Here is a 12,518-nt window from a genome sequence, read left to right as displayed (position 1 = left end):
AGTTATGGAATCACCAGTTTCATAGTAGGAAACACTGCATGTAGGGCACCGGCAAGAATACCGTCTCCAACCGTCTCTCAGTCTGCCATGTCCACCGGCACCCCCGCTAGTTCCACGATCTCCAGCTCTCCAGTCCAGCTCACCCTACATGAGACTCTCGTTAGAAAAAGGAAGTACTCATCCTCGCATCTGCGTACACAGGGTTTGAACGCCCACATTGCTAGACTAATCTCGTTAGAGATGATGCCCTACCGGTTAGTTGAAAGCGAAGCTTTCAAAGCCCTGGTGGACTATGCTGTACCACGCTACGAGCTACCCAGTCGACACTTCTTTTTGAGAAAAGCCATCCCAGCCCTCCACCAGCCTGTTAAAGAGCGCATCGTCCATGCACTCAAGCAATCTGTGAGCACAAAGGTGCACCTGACAACAGATGCATGGACCAGTAGGCATGGCCAGGGACGTTACGTGTCCATCATGGCACACTGGGTGAATGTGGTGGATGCAGGGTCCACAGGGGACAGCAATATTGGGACAGTTCTGCCTAGCCCATGGTCCAGGAAACAGTTGGCTGTAGCCGTTCGCCCCCCCTCCTCCTCCTCATCCTCCTGCAGAAGCGAGAGCTCGTCCACAGACTGCAGTCGCACAACCACTCCATCCGCAGCTGCCACTGTTGCACACCAGGTGTCCCATTATGGGGCAGCTACTGGCAAGCGTCAGCAGGCTGTATTGGCAATGAAGTGTTTGGGCGACAACAGACACACCGCAGAAGTTCTGTCCGAGTTCTTGCAGAACGAAACTCAGTCATGGCTGGGCACTGTACATCTTGAGGCAGGCAAGGTAGTGAGTGATAACGGAAGGAATTTCATAGCTGCCATAGCCCTTTCCCAACTGAAACACATTCCTTGCCTGGCTCACACCTTAAACCTGGTGGTGCAGTGCTTCCTGAAAAGTTATCCGGGGTTATCCGACCTGCTCCTCAAAGTGCGCAGACTTTGCTCGCATATCCGCCGTTCGCCCGTACACTCCAGCCATATGCAGAACTATCAGCGGTCTTTGAACCTTCCCCAGCATCGCCTAATCATCGACGTTGCAACAAGGTGGAACTCAACACTGCACATGCTTCAGAGACTGTGCGAACAGAGGCGTGCTGTTATGTATTTGTGGGAGGATACACATACACGGGCAGGCAGTAGGATGGCAGACATGGAGTTGTCAGGTGTGCAGTGGTCGAAGGTACAAGACATGTGTCAAGTCCTTCAGTGTTTTGAGGAATGCACACGGCTGGTTAGTGCAGACAACGCCATAATAAGCATGAGCATCCCCCTAATGCGTCTGCTGATGCAAAGTTTGACGCACATAAAGGAGCAGGCGTCTGCAGCAGAGGAAGAGGAAAGCCTTGATGACAGTCAGCCATTGTCTGGTCAGGGCAATGTACAGGACGAGGTAGCGGGCGAACAGGAGGAGGAGGACGAGGAGGATGATGGGGATGAGTATTTTTTTAATGAGGAAGCTTCTCCGGGGCCAATGGAAATTGGTGGCGTGGCAAGGCCGGGTTCTGTTTTTTTGAGGGACACAAGTGACATAGATTTGCCTGTAACTGCCCCTCAACCCAGCACAACCGCAGATTTGACAACTGGAACTTTGGCCCACATGGCAGATTATGCCCTACGTATCCTCAAAAGGGACCCACGCATTATTAAAATGATGACCGATGACGATTACTGGTTGGCCTGCCTCCTTGATCCTCGCTATAAAGGCAAATTGCAAAATATTATGCCACATGAGAACTTGGAACAAATATTAGCAACCAAACAATCAACTCTTGTTGACCGTTTGATTCAGGCATTCCCAGCACACAGCGCCGGTGATCGTTCTCACACGAGCTGCAGGGGGCAGCAGACCAGAGGTGTTAGAGGTGCACAAATCAGAAGTGGCGTTGGACAGAGGGGTTTTCTGACCAGGTTGTGGAGTGATTTTGCTATGACCGCAGACAGGACAGGTACTGCAGCATCAATTCAAAGTGACAGGAGACAACATTTGTCCAGTATGGTTACTAACTATTTTTCATCCCTTATCGATGTTCTCACTCAATCGTCATTCCCATTTGATTACTGGGCATCCAAATTAGACACCTGGCCAGAATTGGCAGAATATGCATTGCAGGAGCTTGCTTGCCCAGCAGCTAGTGTGCTATCAGAAAGAGTATTCAGTGCTGCTGGTTCAATATTAACCGAAAAAAGGACTCGTCTGGCTACCCAAAATGTTGATGATCTAACCTTCATTAAAATGAACCACTACTGGATTTCGAATTATTTTGCCCCACCTTTCCCGGCTGACACCTAGCTTTCCAATGAAAAGGTCTTGCTCCTGGACTGCTCTGACTGAGTTTTCCAATCTCGTAATTTGCAGCAGCTGTTTGTCCAGCATACGACATGTTTACACCTCCCTAAATGGCCAAACTCCCCCCACCGGGCTGTGGTCTCGCCACTTGGCGCAAGCACCCGTGAGAGTGCCGTTTGTCTGAAGAGGTGGGTGCGCACGCTTTTGGTCGACGGCACTGCCACTGGGTTCATCATAGTACAATAAAGTGTCTCTGGCGGTGGTGGCGCGCAACCAACGTCAGACACACCGTTGTAACATGAGGGGCCCTGTGCCTGTACCGCCGGCCACAAGACAGTTTCCCCCCCAAGCTCAAACAGTGCTCTACGATTTGCAAAATTATCTCTCACAGCTCCACCAATGTTTAGTCTATGCGCTGACATCCTTCAATGCCTGGCACTGACAATACCAATGTGTTGACATGTATGATGCTACTTAAGATAGTCAGGGGCAGTGTCCTATATTTTTGCACCAGTAAACACTTTGCGCCAAATTACTAGGTCTGAAACTCAGCAGAGGAGCCCACCCCTGTACCTAAGTATGCCAACCTTTTGTTTTTTGGTTTTGTTGTATTGCGAGACATTAACATCTATTTATTTTTTGGGAGTACTAACTGTCAGACACTCATTACAATCGGCCTCCGCTGACAACACCAATGCTGCCTGTGTACCCCTGCAAGATAATTCCAAGTGCATAGAGCCTACTTTTGTTATGTTATGCCTACTAAGCCTGTCTGCGGTCCCTCCTTCCAATAGTCCTCCACTGACCACACCACTGCTGCCCGTGTACCCCTGTGTTATGTAGGCAATCCAGTGACTCAGTGTGCCAGCAATCAGAGCACATACAGTGATCTGACAATAACCCAAAAACAATAGAACGAGCTCTGAGACGTGGAATCTCTGTAGACCGCAATACCTGAACCTAACCTAAACACAACTAAAGGCAGCTGTGGATTGCGCCTGACACTACCTATGCAACTTGGCACAGCCTGAGGAGCTGACTAGCCTGAAGATAGAAAAACAAGCCTGACTTGCCTCAGAGAAATACCCTAAAGGAAAAGGCAGCCCCCCACATATAATGACTGTTAGCAAGATGAAAAGACAAACGTAGGGATGAAATAGATTCAGCAAAGTGAGGCCCGATATTCTAGATAGAGCGAGGATAGCAAAGAGAACTTTGCAGTCTACAAAAAACCCTAAAGCAAAAAACCACGCAAAGGGGGCAAAAAGACCCACAGTGCCGAACTAACGGCACTGCGGTACACCCTTTGCATCTCAGAGCTTCCAGCAAAACGAAAAGACAAGCTGGACAGAAAAAGTAGCAACAAAAGCAAAGAAGCACTTATCTAAGCAGAGCAGCAGGCCACAGGAAAGATCCAGAAGCTCAGATCCAACACTGGAACATTGACAAGGAGCAAGGAAGACAGAATCAGGTGGAGTTAAATAACAAAGCAGCCAACGAGCTCACCAGAACACCTGAGGGAGGAAGCTCAGAAGCTGCAGTACCACTTGTGACCACAGGAGTGAATTCAGCCACAGAATTCACAACAGTACCCCTTCCTTGAGGAGGGGTCACCGAACCCTCACCAGAGCCCCCAGGCCGACCAGGATGAGCCACATGAAAGGCACGAACAAGATCTGGAGCATGGACATCAGAGGCAAAAACCCAGGAATTATCTTCCTGAGCATAACCCTTCCATTTAACCAGATACTGGAGTTTCCGTCTAGAAACACGAGAATCCAAAATTTTCTCCACAATATAATCCAATTCCCCCTCCACCAAAACTGGGGCAGGAGGCTCAACAGATGGAACCATAGGTGCCACGTATCTCCGCAACAACGACCTATGGAATACATTATGTATGGAAAAGGAGTCTGGGAGGGTCAGACGAAAAGACACAGGATTGAGAATCTCAGAAATCCTATACGGACCAATAAAACGAGGTTTAAATTTAGGAGAGGAAACCTTCATAGGAATATGACGAGAAGATAACCAAACCAGATCCCCAACACGAAGTCGGGGACCCACACGGCGTCTGCGATTAGCGAAAAGTTGAGCCTTCTCCTGGGACAAGGTCAAATTGTCCACTACCTGAGTCCAAATCTGCTGCAACCTGTCCACCACAGAATTCACACCAGGACAGTCCGAAGACTCAACCTGTCCTGAAGAGAAACGAGGATGGAACCCAGAATTGCAGAAAAATGGAGAGACCAAGGTAGCCGAGCTGGCCCGATTATTAAGGGCGAACTCAGCCAACGGCAAAAAGGACACCCAATCATCCTGGTCTGCAGAAACAAAACATCTCAGATATGTTTCCAAGGTCTGATTGGTTCGTTCGGTCTGGCCATTAGTCTGAGGATGGAAAGCCGAGGAAAAAGATCGGTCAATGCCCATCCTACCACAAAAGGCTCGCCAAAACCTTGAAACAAACTGGGAACCTCTGTCAGAAACAATATTCTCAGGAATGCCATGCAAACAAACCACATGCTGGAAGAACAAAGGCACCAAATCAGAGGAGGAAGGCAATTTAACCAAGGGCACCAGATGGACCATTTTAGAAAAGCGATCACAGACCACCCAAATGACTGACATCTTTTGAGAAACGGGAAGGTCAGAAATGAAATCCATCGAAATATGTGTCCAAGGCCTCTTTGGGACCGGCAAGGGCAAAAGCAACCCACTGGCACGTGAACAGCAGGGCTTAGCCCTAGCACAAATCCCACAGGACTGCACAAAAGTACGTACATCCCGTGACAGAGATGGCCACCAGAAGGATCTAGCCACTAACTCTCTGGTACCAAAGATTCCAGGATGACCAGCCAACACCAAACAATGAAGTTCAGAGATAACTTTACTAGTCCACCTATCAGGGACGAACAGTTTCTCCGCCAGACAACGATCAGGTTTATTCGCCTGAAATTTTTGCAACACTCGCCGCAAATCAGGGGAGATGGCAGACACAATGACTCCTTCCTTGAGGATACTCGCCGGCTCAGATGAACCCGGAGAGTCGGGCACAAAACTCCTAGACAGAGCATCCGCCTTCACATTTTTAGAGCCCGGAAGGTACGAAATCACAAAATCGAAGCGGGCAAAAAATAACGACCAACCGGCCTGTCTAGGATTCAAGCGCTTGGCAGACTCGAGATAAGTAAGGTTCTTATGATCAGTCAATACCACCATGCGATGCTTAGCTCCTTCAAGCCAATGACGCCATTCCTCGAATGCCCACTTCATGGCCAGCAACTCTCGGTTGCCCACATCATAATTACGCTCAGCTGCCGAAAACTTCCTGGAAAAGAAAGCACATGGTTTCAACACTGAGCAACCAGAACCTCTCTGTGACAAAACCGCCCCTGCTCCAATCTCAGAAGCATCAACCTCGACCTGGAACGGAAGAGAAACATCTGGTTGACACAACACAGGGGCAGAACAAAAACGATGCTTCAACTCCTGAAAAGCTTCCACAGCAGCAGAAGACCAATTAACCAAATCAGCACCCTTCTTGGTCAAATCGGTCAATGGTTTGGCAATGCTAGAAAAATTACAGATGAAGCGACGATAAAAATTAGCAAAGCCCAGGAATTTTTGCAGACTTTTCAGAGATGTCGGCTGAGTCCAATCCTGGATGGCTTGGACCTTAACCGGATCCATCTCGATAGTAGAAGGGGAAAAGATGAACCCCAAAAATGAAACTTTCTGCACACCGAAGAGACACTTTGATCCCTTCACAAACAAAGAATTAGCACGCAGGACCTGGAAAACCATTCTGACCTGCTTCACATGAGAGTCCCAATCATTTGAGAAAATCAAAATGTCATCCAAGTAAACAATCAGGAATTTATCCAGATACTCACGGAAGATGTCATGCATAAAAGACTGAAACACAGATGGAGCATTGGCAAGTCCGAACGGCATCACTAGATACTCAAAATGACCCTCGGGCGTATTAAATGCAGTTTTCCATTCATCTCCTTGCCTGATTCTCACCAGATTATACGCACCACGAAGATCTATCTTAGTGAACCAACTAGCCCCCTTAATCCGAGCAAACAAGTCAGATAACAATGGCAAGGGATACTGAAATTTAACAGTGATCTTATTAAGAAGGCGGTAATCAATACACGGTCTCAGCGAACCATCCTTCTTGGCTACAAAAAAGAACCCTGCTCCCAGTGGTGATGACGATGGGCGAATATGTCCCTTCTCCAGGGATTCCTTCACATAACTGCGCATAGCGGCGTGTTCAGGCACGGATAAATTAAATAATCGACCTTTAGGGAATTTACTACCAGGAATCAAATTGATAGCACAATCACAATCCCTATGCGGAGGTAGGGCATCGGACTTGGGCTCTTCAAATACATCCTGATAATCAGACAAGAACCCTGGGACCTCAGAAGGAGTGGATGACGAAATAGACAAAAATGGAACATCACCATGTACCCCCTGACAACCCCAGCTGGATACCGACATAGAGTTCCAATCTAATACTGGATTATGGGTTTGCAGCCATGGCAACCCCAACACGACCACATCATGCAGATTATGTAGCACCAGAAAGCGAATAACTTCCTGATGAGCAGGAGCCATGCACATGGTCAGCTGGGTCCAGTACTGAGGTTTATTCTTGGCCAAAGGTGTAGCATCAATTCCTCTCAACGGAATAGGACACCGCAAAGGCTCCAAGAAAAACCCACAACGTTTAGCATAATCCAAATCCATCAGATTCAGGGCAGCGCCTGAATCCACAAACGCCATGACAGAACACGATGACAAAGAGCATATCAAAGTAATGGACAGAAGGAATTTGGATTGTACAGTACCAATGACGGCAGACCTATCAAACCGCTTAGTGCGCTTAGGACAATCAGAAATAGCATGAGTGGAATCACCACAGTAGAAACACAAACCATTCAGACGTCTGTGTTCTTGCCGTTCAACTCTGGTCATAGTCCTATCGCACTGCATAGGCTCAGGTTTAATCTTAGACAATACCGCCAAATGGTGCACAGATTTACGCTCGCGCAAGCGTCGACCGATCTGAATGGCCAAAGACATAGACTCATTCAAACCAGCAGGCATAGGAAAACCCACCATGACATCCTTAAGAGCCTCAGAGAGACCCTTTCTGAACAAAGCTGCCAGCGCAGATTCATTCCACAGAGTGAGTACTGACCACTTCCTAAATTTCTGACAATATACTTCTATATCATCCTGACCCTGGCACAAAGCCAGCAAATTTTTCTCAGCCTGATCCACTGAATTAGGCTCATCGTAAAGTAATCCGAGCGCCAGGAAAAACGCATTGACATTACTCAATGCAGGGTCTCCTGGAGCAAGAGAAAATGCCCAGTCCTGAGGGTCGCCGCGCAAAAAAGAAATAATAATCAAAACCTGTTGAATAGGATTACCAGAAGAATGAGGTTTCAAGGCCAGAAATAGCTTACAATTATTTTTGAAATTAAGAAACTTAGTTCTATCACCAAAAAACAAATCAGGAATAGGAATTCTTGGTTCTAACATAGATTTCTGATCAATAGTATCTTGAATCCTTTGTACATGTGTAACGAGATTATCCATTGAAGAGCACAGACCCTGAATATCCATGTCCACACCTGTGTCCTGAAACACCCAAATGTCTAGGGGGAAAAAAAGACTGAACACAGAGCTGAGAAAAAAAAATGATGTCAGAACTTCTTTTTTCCCTCTATTGAGAATCATTAGGTTGGCTCCTTGTACTGTTATGTAGGCAATCCAGTGACACAGTGTGCCAGCAATCAGAGCACATACAGTGATCTGACAATAACCCAAAAACAATAGAACGAGCTCTGAGACGTGGAATCTCTGTAGACCGCAATACCTGAACCTAACCTAAACACAACTAAAGGCAGCTGTGGATTGCGCCTGACACTACCTATGCAACTCGGCACAGCCTGAGGAGCTGACTAGCCTGAAGATAGAAAAACAAGCCTGACTTGCCTCAGAGAAATACCCCAAAGGAAAAGGCAGCCCCCCACATATAATGACTGTTAGCAAGATGAAAAGACAAACGTAGGGATGAAATAGATTCAGCAAAGTGAGGCCCGATATTCTAGATAGAGCGAGGATAGCAAAGAGAACTTTGCAGTCTACAAAAAACCCTAAAGCAAAAAACCACGCAAAGGGGGCAAAAAGACCCACCGTGCCGAACTAACGGCACGGCGGTACACCCTTTGCGTCTCAGAGCTTCCAGCAAAACGAAAAGACAAGCTGGACAGAAAAAGTAGCAACAAAAGCAAAGAAGCACTTATCTAAGCAGAGCAGCAGGCCACAGGAAAGATCCAGAAGCTCAGATCCAACACTGGAACATTGACAAGGAGCAAGGAAGACAGAATCAGGTGGAGTTAAATAACAAAGCAGCCAACGAGCTCACCAGAACACCTGAGGGAGGAAGCTCAGAAGCTGCAGTACCACTTGTGACCACAGGAGTGAATTCAGCCACAGAATTCACAACACCCCTGGAACCTATTTTAAAGTGCCTTCAGCCTACTTTTGTTATGTTAGGCCTACTAAGCCTGTCTGCGGTCCCTCCTTCCAATAGTCCTCCACTGACCACACCACTGCTGCCCGTGTACCCCTGGAAGCAATTTTAAAGTGCCTACTGCTAACTTTTGTTATGTTAGATAAGTAACATATTCAATTGTGGGATACCACAAAAGAAACAGAAGTGAGGAAAGGAAGAAGATATATTTGATAAAATGTAATAAATTTATTAAAGCAATATATTTAAAATAACACAGAACATTTAATATGAGGAGAGAAAAAAAGGGGGGGGGAGGGGGTTAAACCACCAGACTAGGAAACACAAATCTACACTATACCATAACGGGTTAAAATATTTAATATATAAAGCTGAATGTGTGTATGTGTGTATGTGTGTATGTGTGTATGTATGTCCGGGATTGGCATCTGCACCGTCGCAGCTACAGCCACAAAATTTTGCACAGTCACACGTCTGGACCCCAAGAGCGTCATAGGCTATATTGTGAGGTGAAATTTTAACCCCGCGCGTTCCAATTCACCAAACAATTTTGCCCCTATCTACATAATGGGGAAAAAAGTGAAAGGAAAAGTGTTGGAGGCGTTGAAGCTACAGCCACAAAATTTTGCACAGTCACACGTCTGGACCCGAGAGCGTCATAGGCTATGTTGTGAGGTGAAATTTTAACCCCGCGCATTCCAATTCACCAAACAATTTTGCCCCTATCTACATAATGGGAAAAAATGAAAGGAAAAGTGTTGGAGGCAAATTGTCAGCTGCCAGATGTGAACAAGGGGGACGTAAAGAGTGAGAGCGATGGCGCAAAAGAGTATATACCGTACAGTTGCTAAGGTGGGGCCCCGACATGGGATATTCACCGCACACGGGGATATGAACACACACACAAAATGCGCCACACACTTCCACGTGCTTGAACACATATCACCCTCAGCATACATTTCACCACACATTCTCCAACCTCGCCACATAAAAGTCGAAACACAAAAGTCGCCGCTCAAAACTCGCCACGCGCAGAACTCGCCACATGCAAAAACTAGGCTCTTGCAAAACTCGCCACACGTGCAAAACTCACCTCATGGAAAACTCGCCACATGCAAAACTTGCACATGCGGAAAAATTGCCACATGCACAAAAGTTGCAACACATGCAAAATTTCTTCACACAAAACTTGCACATACTCAAAAGGCACCACACAAAACTCACCACGTGCAAAACTCGCCATGCGCAAAACTTGCTGCACACAAGTTGCTACACTAACCTGTCACATGCAACTCGACACACAAAAAGTTGCTACACGCATGTTGCCACATACAACTCATCTCACAAAAGTCGCTACATACATGTCGCCACACGCAACTCAACACACACAACTTGACAAACGAAACTCGCCCTAAAACACACACAAGTCTGGTCTTATCCTTCAAAAATAAAAATCTGATTAATAAGCAGACAAACTACAACAAATGTACCATAAAGGAAATACGGCAGCTGTCAGTCACATGACCTGTCTATTATGTGTATGTGTGAGCTAATATATACTGCCAGGGGGAGGGCTTCCTGCTGGCTGGGGATTTATCAGGCTGCCAATTTAGCTTACAAATACTGAGGTAAAAATACTGAGCAAATAACGTGTGAACGAGGTCTAATACAGGAGGAGATGACACACAGGTATATACTATATACAGGAGAGATGACACACAGGTATATACTATATAGAGGAGGAGATGACATACAGGTACATATATATACAGGAGGAGATGACATACAGGTATATACTATATACAGGAGGAGATGACACACAGGTATATACTATATACAGGAGCAGATGACCTACAGGTATATACTATATACAGGAGGAGATGACATACAGGTATATGCTATATATAGAAGATGACATGCAGGTATATACTATATACAGGAGGAGATGACACACAGATATATACTATATACAGGGGAGATGACACACAGGTATATACTATATACAGGAGGAGATGACATACAGGTATATACTATATATAGAAGGAGATGACATTCAGGTATATACTATATATAGGGGAGATGACACACAGCAGGTATATAATATATACAGGGGAGATGACATACAGGTATATACTATATACAGGAGATGACATACAGATGTATACTATATATAAGGGAGATGACAAACATGTATATACTGAGGTGATGAGGTGAAAATGAGAGGTGTGAGGTGAAAATGAAAAGGTGTGAGTGCAAAATGAGAGGAGTGAGGAAAAATAATGGAGTGATCAGAAAATGACAGATGTGAGGTTGAAATGACAAGTGTTAGGGGGGAATGAGAGGAGTGAGGGAGAAAATGAGAGATGTGAGGGAGAAAATGAGAGATGTGATTGGGAAAATGAGAGGCGGGATGGGAAAATAAGAGAAGTGACGTGCTATAACTAACCACAGATATTTACTATGCCCAGGCAACGCCGGGCTCTTCAGCTAGAAGTAAATAAACCCAATGAAAATGAGATGGTAATACTAGTGTAAGGAGAGCGATATAGGCACCCGGAGCCAGGTAGAAGTAACCATGAAACCTAATATATTCCCCCGCAAAGTAAAGGCATAATAATAATCAGGCATAGACTGAGTACATGTCTGGACAGGGATACAGAGCAAGAAACAACCTGCTAATGTCCTGCGGAGTACTTCCCAGTAAAAAGTGCCAATGTAAATAAAGAAACTGCAATGCAAAGAGTGTATTGCCAGGGGGTAGGTTTACCTGTAAAGCTGAGCCGTGGTGTCTAGCGCTAGTGGTGAGGTGTAGATAAGGTTCCCATGCGCCCGACAAGCGCTGTTTCGCCGTAGCTTCTTCAATGGGGCGAGGACAGGGATAGGGAGGTGTAGAAGGCTTTTTATAGTAAGTGGGAGTAGCATAGAATCAGCCAGAAAACGCCTACAGCAGCTTGAATTGCGCGCGCTACCAAGGGCCGTCCTCACCAGACCAAAAGGGACTTCCGAGCATGCGCACTGTGACACGCAGTGGAACGCACTGCGGTCACGTGATGGCGCCTCCCGGAAGTCAGGGGCAGGGTACGGACCCCGCGCGTGCGCAGTGCCGCCGAGGAGTATCTGACTGGATGGGAGGATGGAGAGGGAGATAGTCAGGCGTGTCAGAGGGGTAATTGCTGCGCGCGCAAGCAAGGGCCGTCCCACCATACCAAGGGGACTCCGGAGCATGCGCACCGTGACACGCAGTGGAGCGCACTGCGGTCACGTAGCTGGCGCATCCCGGGAGTCAGTGGGGGGAAAGCGGACCCCGCGCGCGCGCAGTACCACCTCCAGACACATGAAAGGGGAAGATTCACTCCAAGCAGGGCATATAAAGAGTATATATATAAATGCTGGGCAGAACTGAATGTAAATAGGAGAGGGGAGGGGAAAAAAATAAATAAATAAGTGTGAACGCCATGTTAATATAAATTAGAAGGAGGAAGGAAAAAATATATGAAAAAAATATATATGAAAAAAGGGGGGGGGGGTGTGGACAAGCTTAAGGTGAACGGGAAATGGCACTGTATTGTGGTATGATTTAGTGAAAATGCACATGCACATATATGCATATGTTTAG

At 46.5% G+C, this 12,518-nt stretch overlaps 1 protein-coding gene across 2 annotated transcripts in view; it reads left to right on the top strand.

The window, feature by feature from the left end:
* Positions 1-12,518, top strand: part of LOC138662900 (oocyte zinc finger protein XlCOF22-like) — a 115,964-nt gene that overhangs the window by 47,166 nt on the left and 56,280 nt on the right. The window lies entirely within an intron of this gene.

This window comes from Ranitomeya imitator, chromosome 2, assembly GCF_032444005.1.
Source record: "Ranitomeya imitator isolate aRanImi1 chromosome 2, aRanImi1.pri, whole genome shotgun sequence".
In the NCBI taxonomy this organism is placed as follows: Eukaryota; Metazoa; Chordata; class Amphibia; order Anura; family Dendrobatidae; genus Ranitomeya; species Ranitomeya imitator.
Note: the sequence above shows the minus strand (reverse complement) of the source record. Positions and strands in the feature narration are given on the sequence as shown.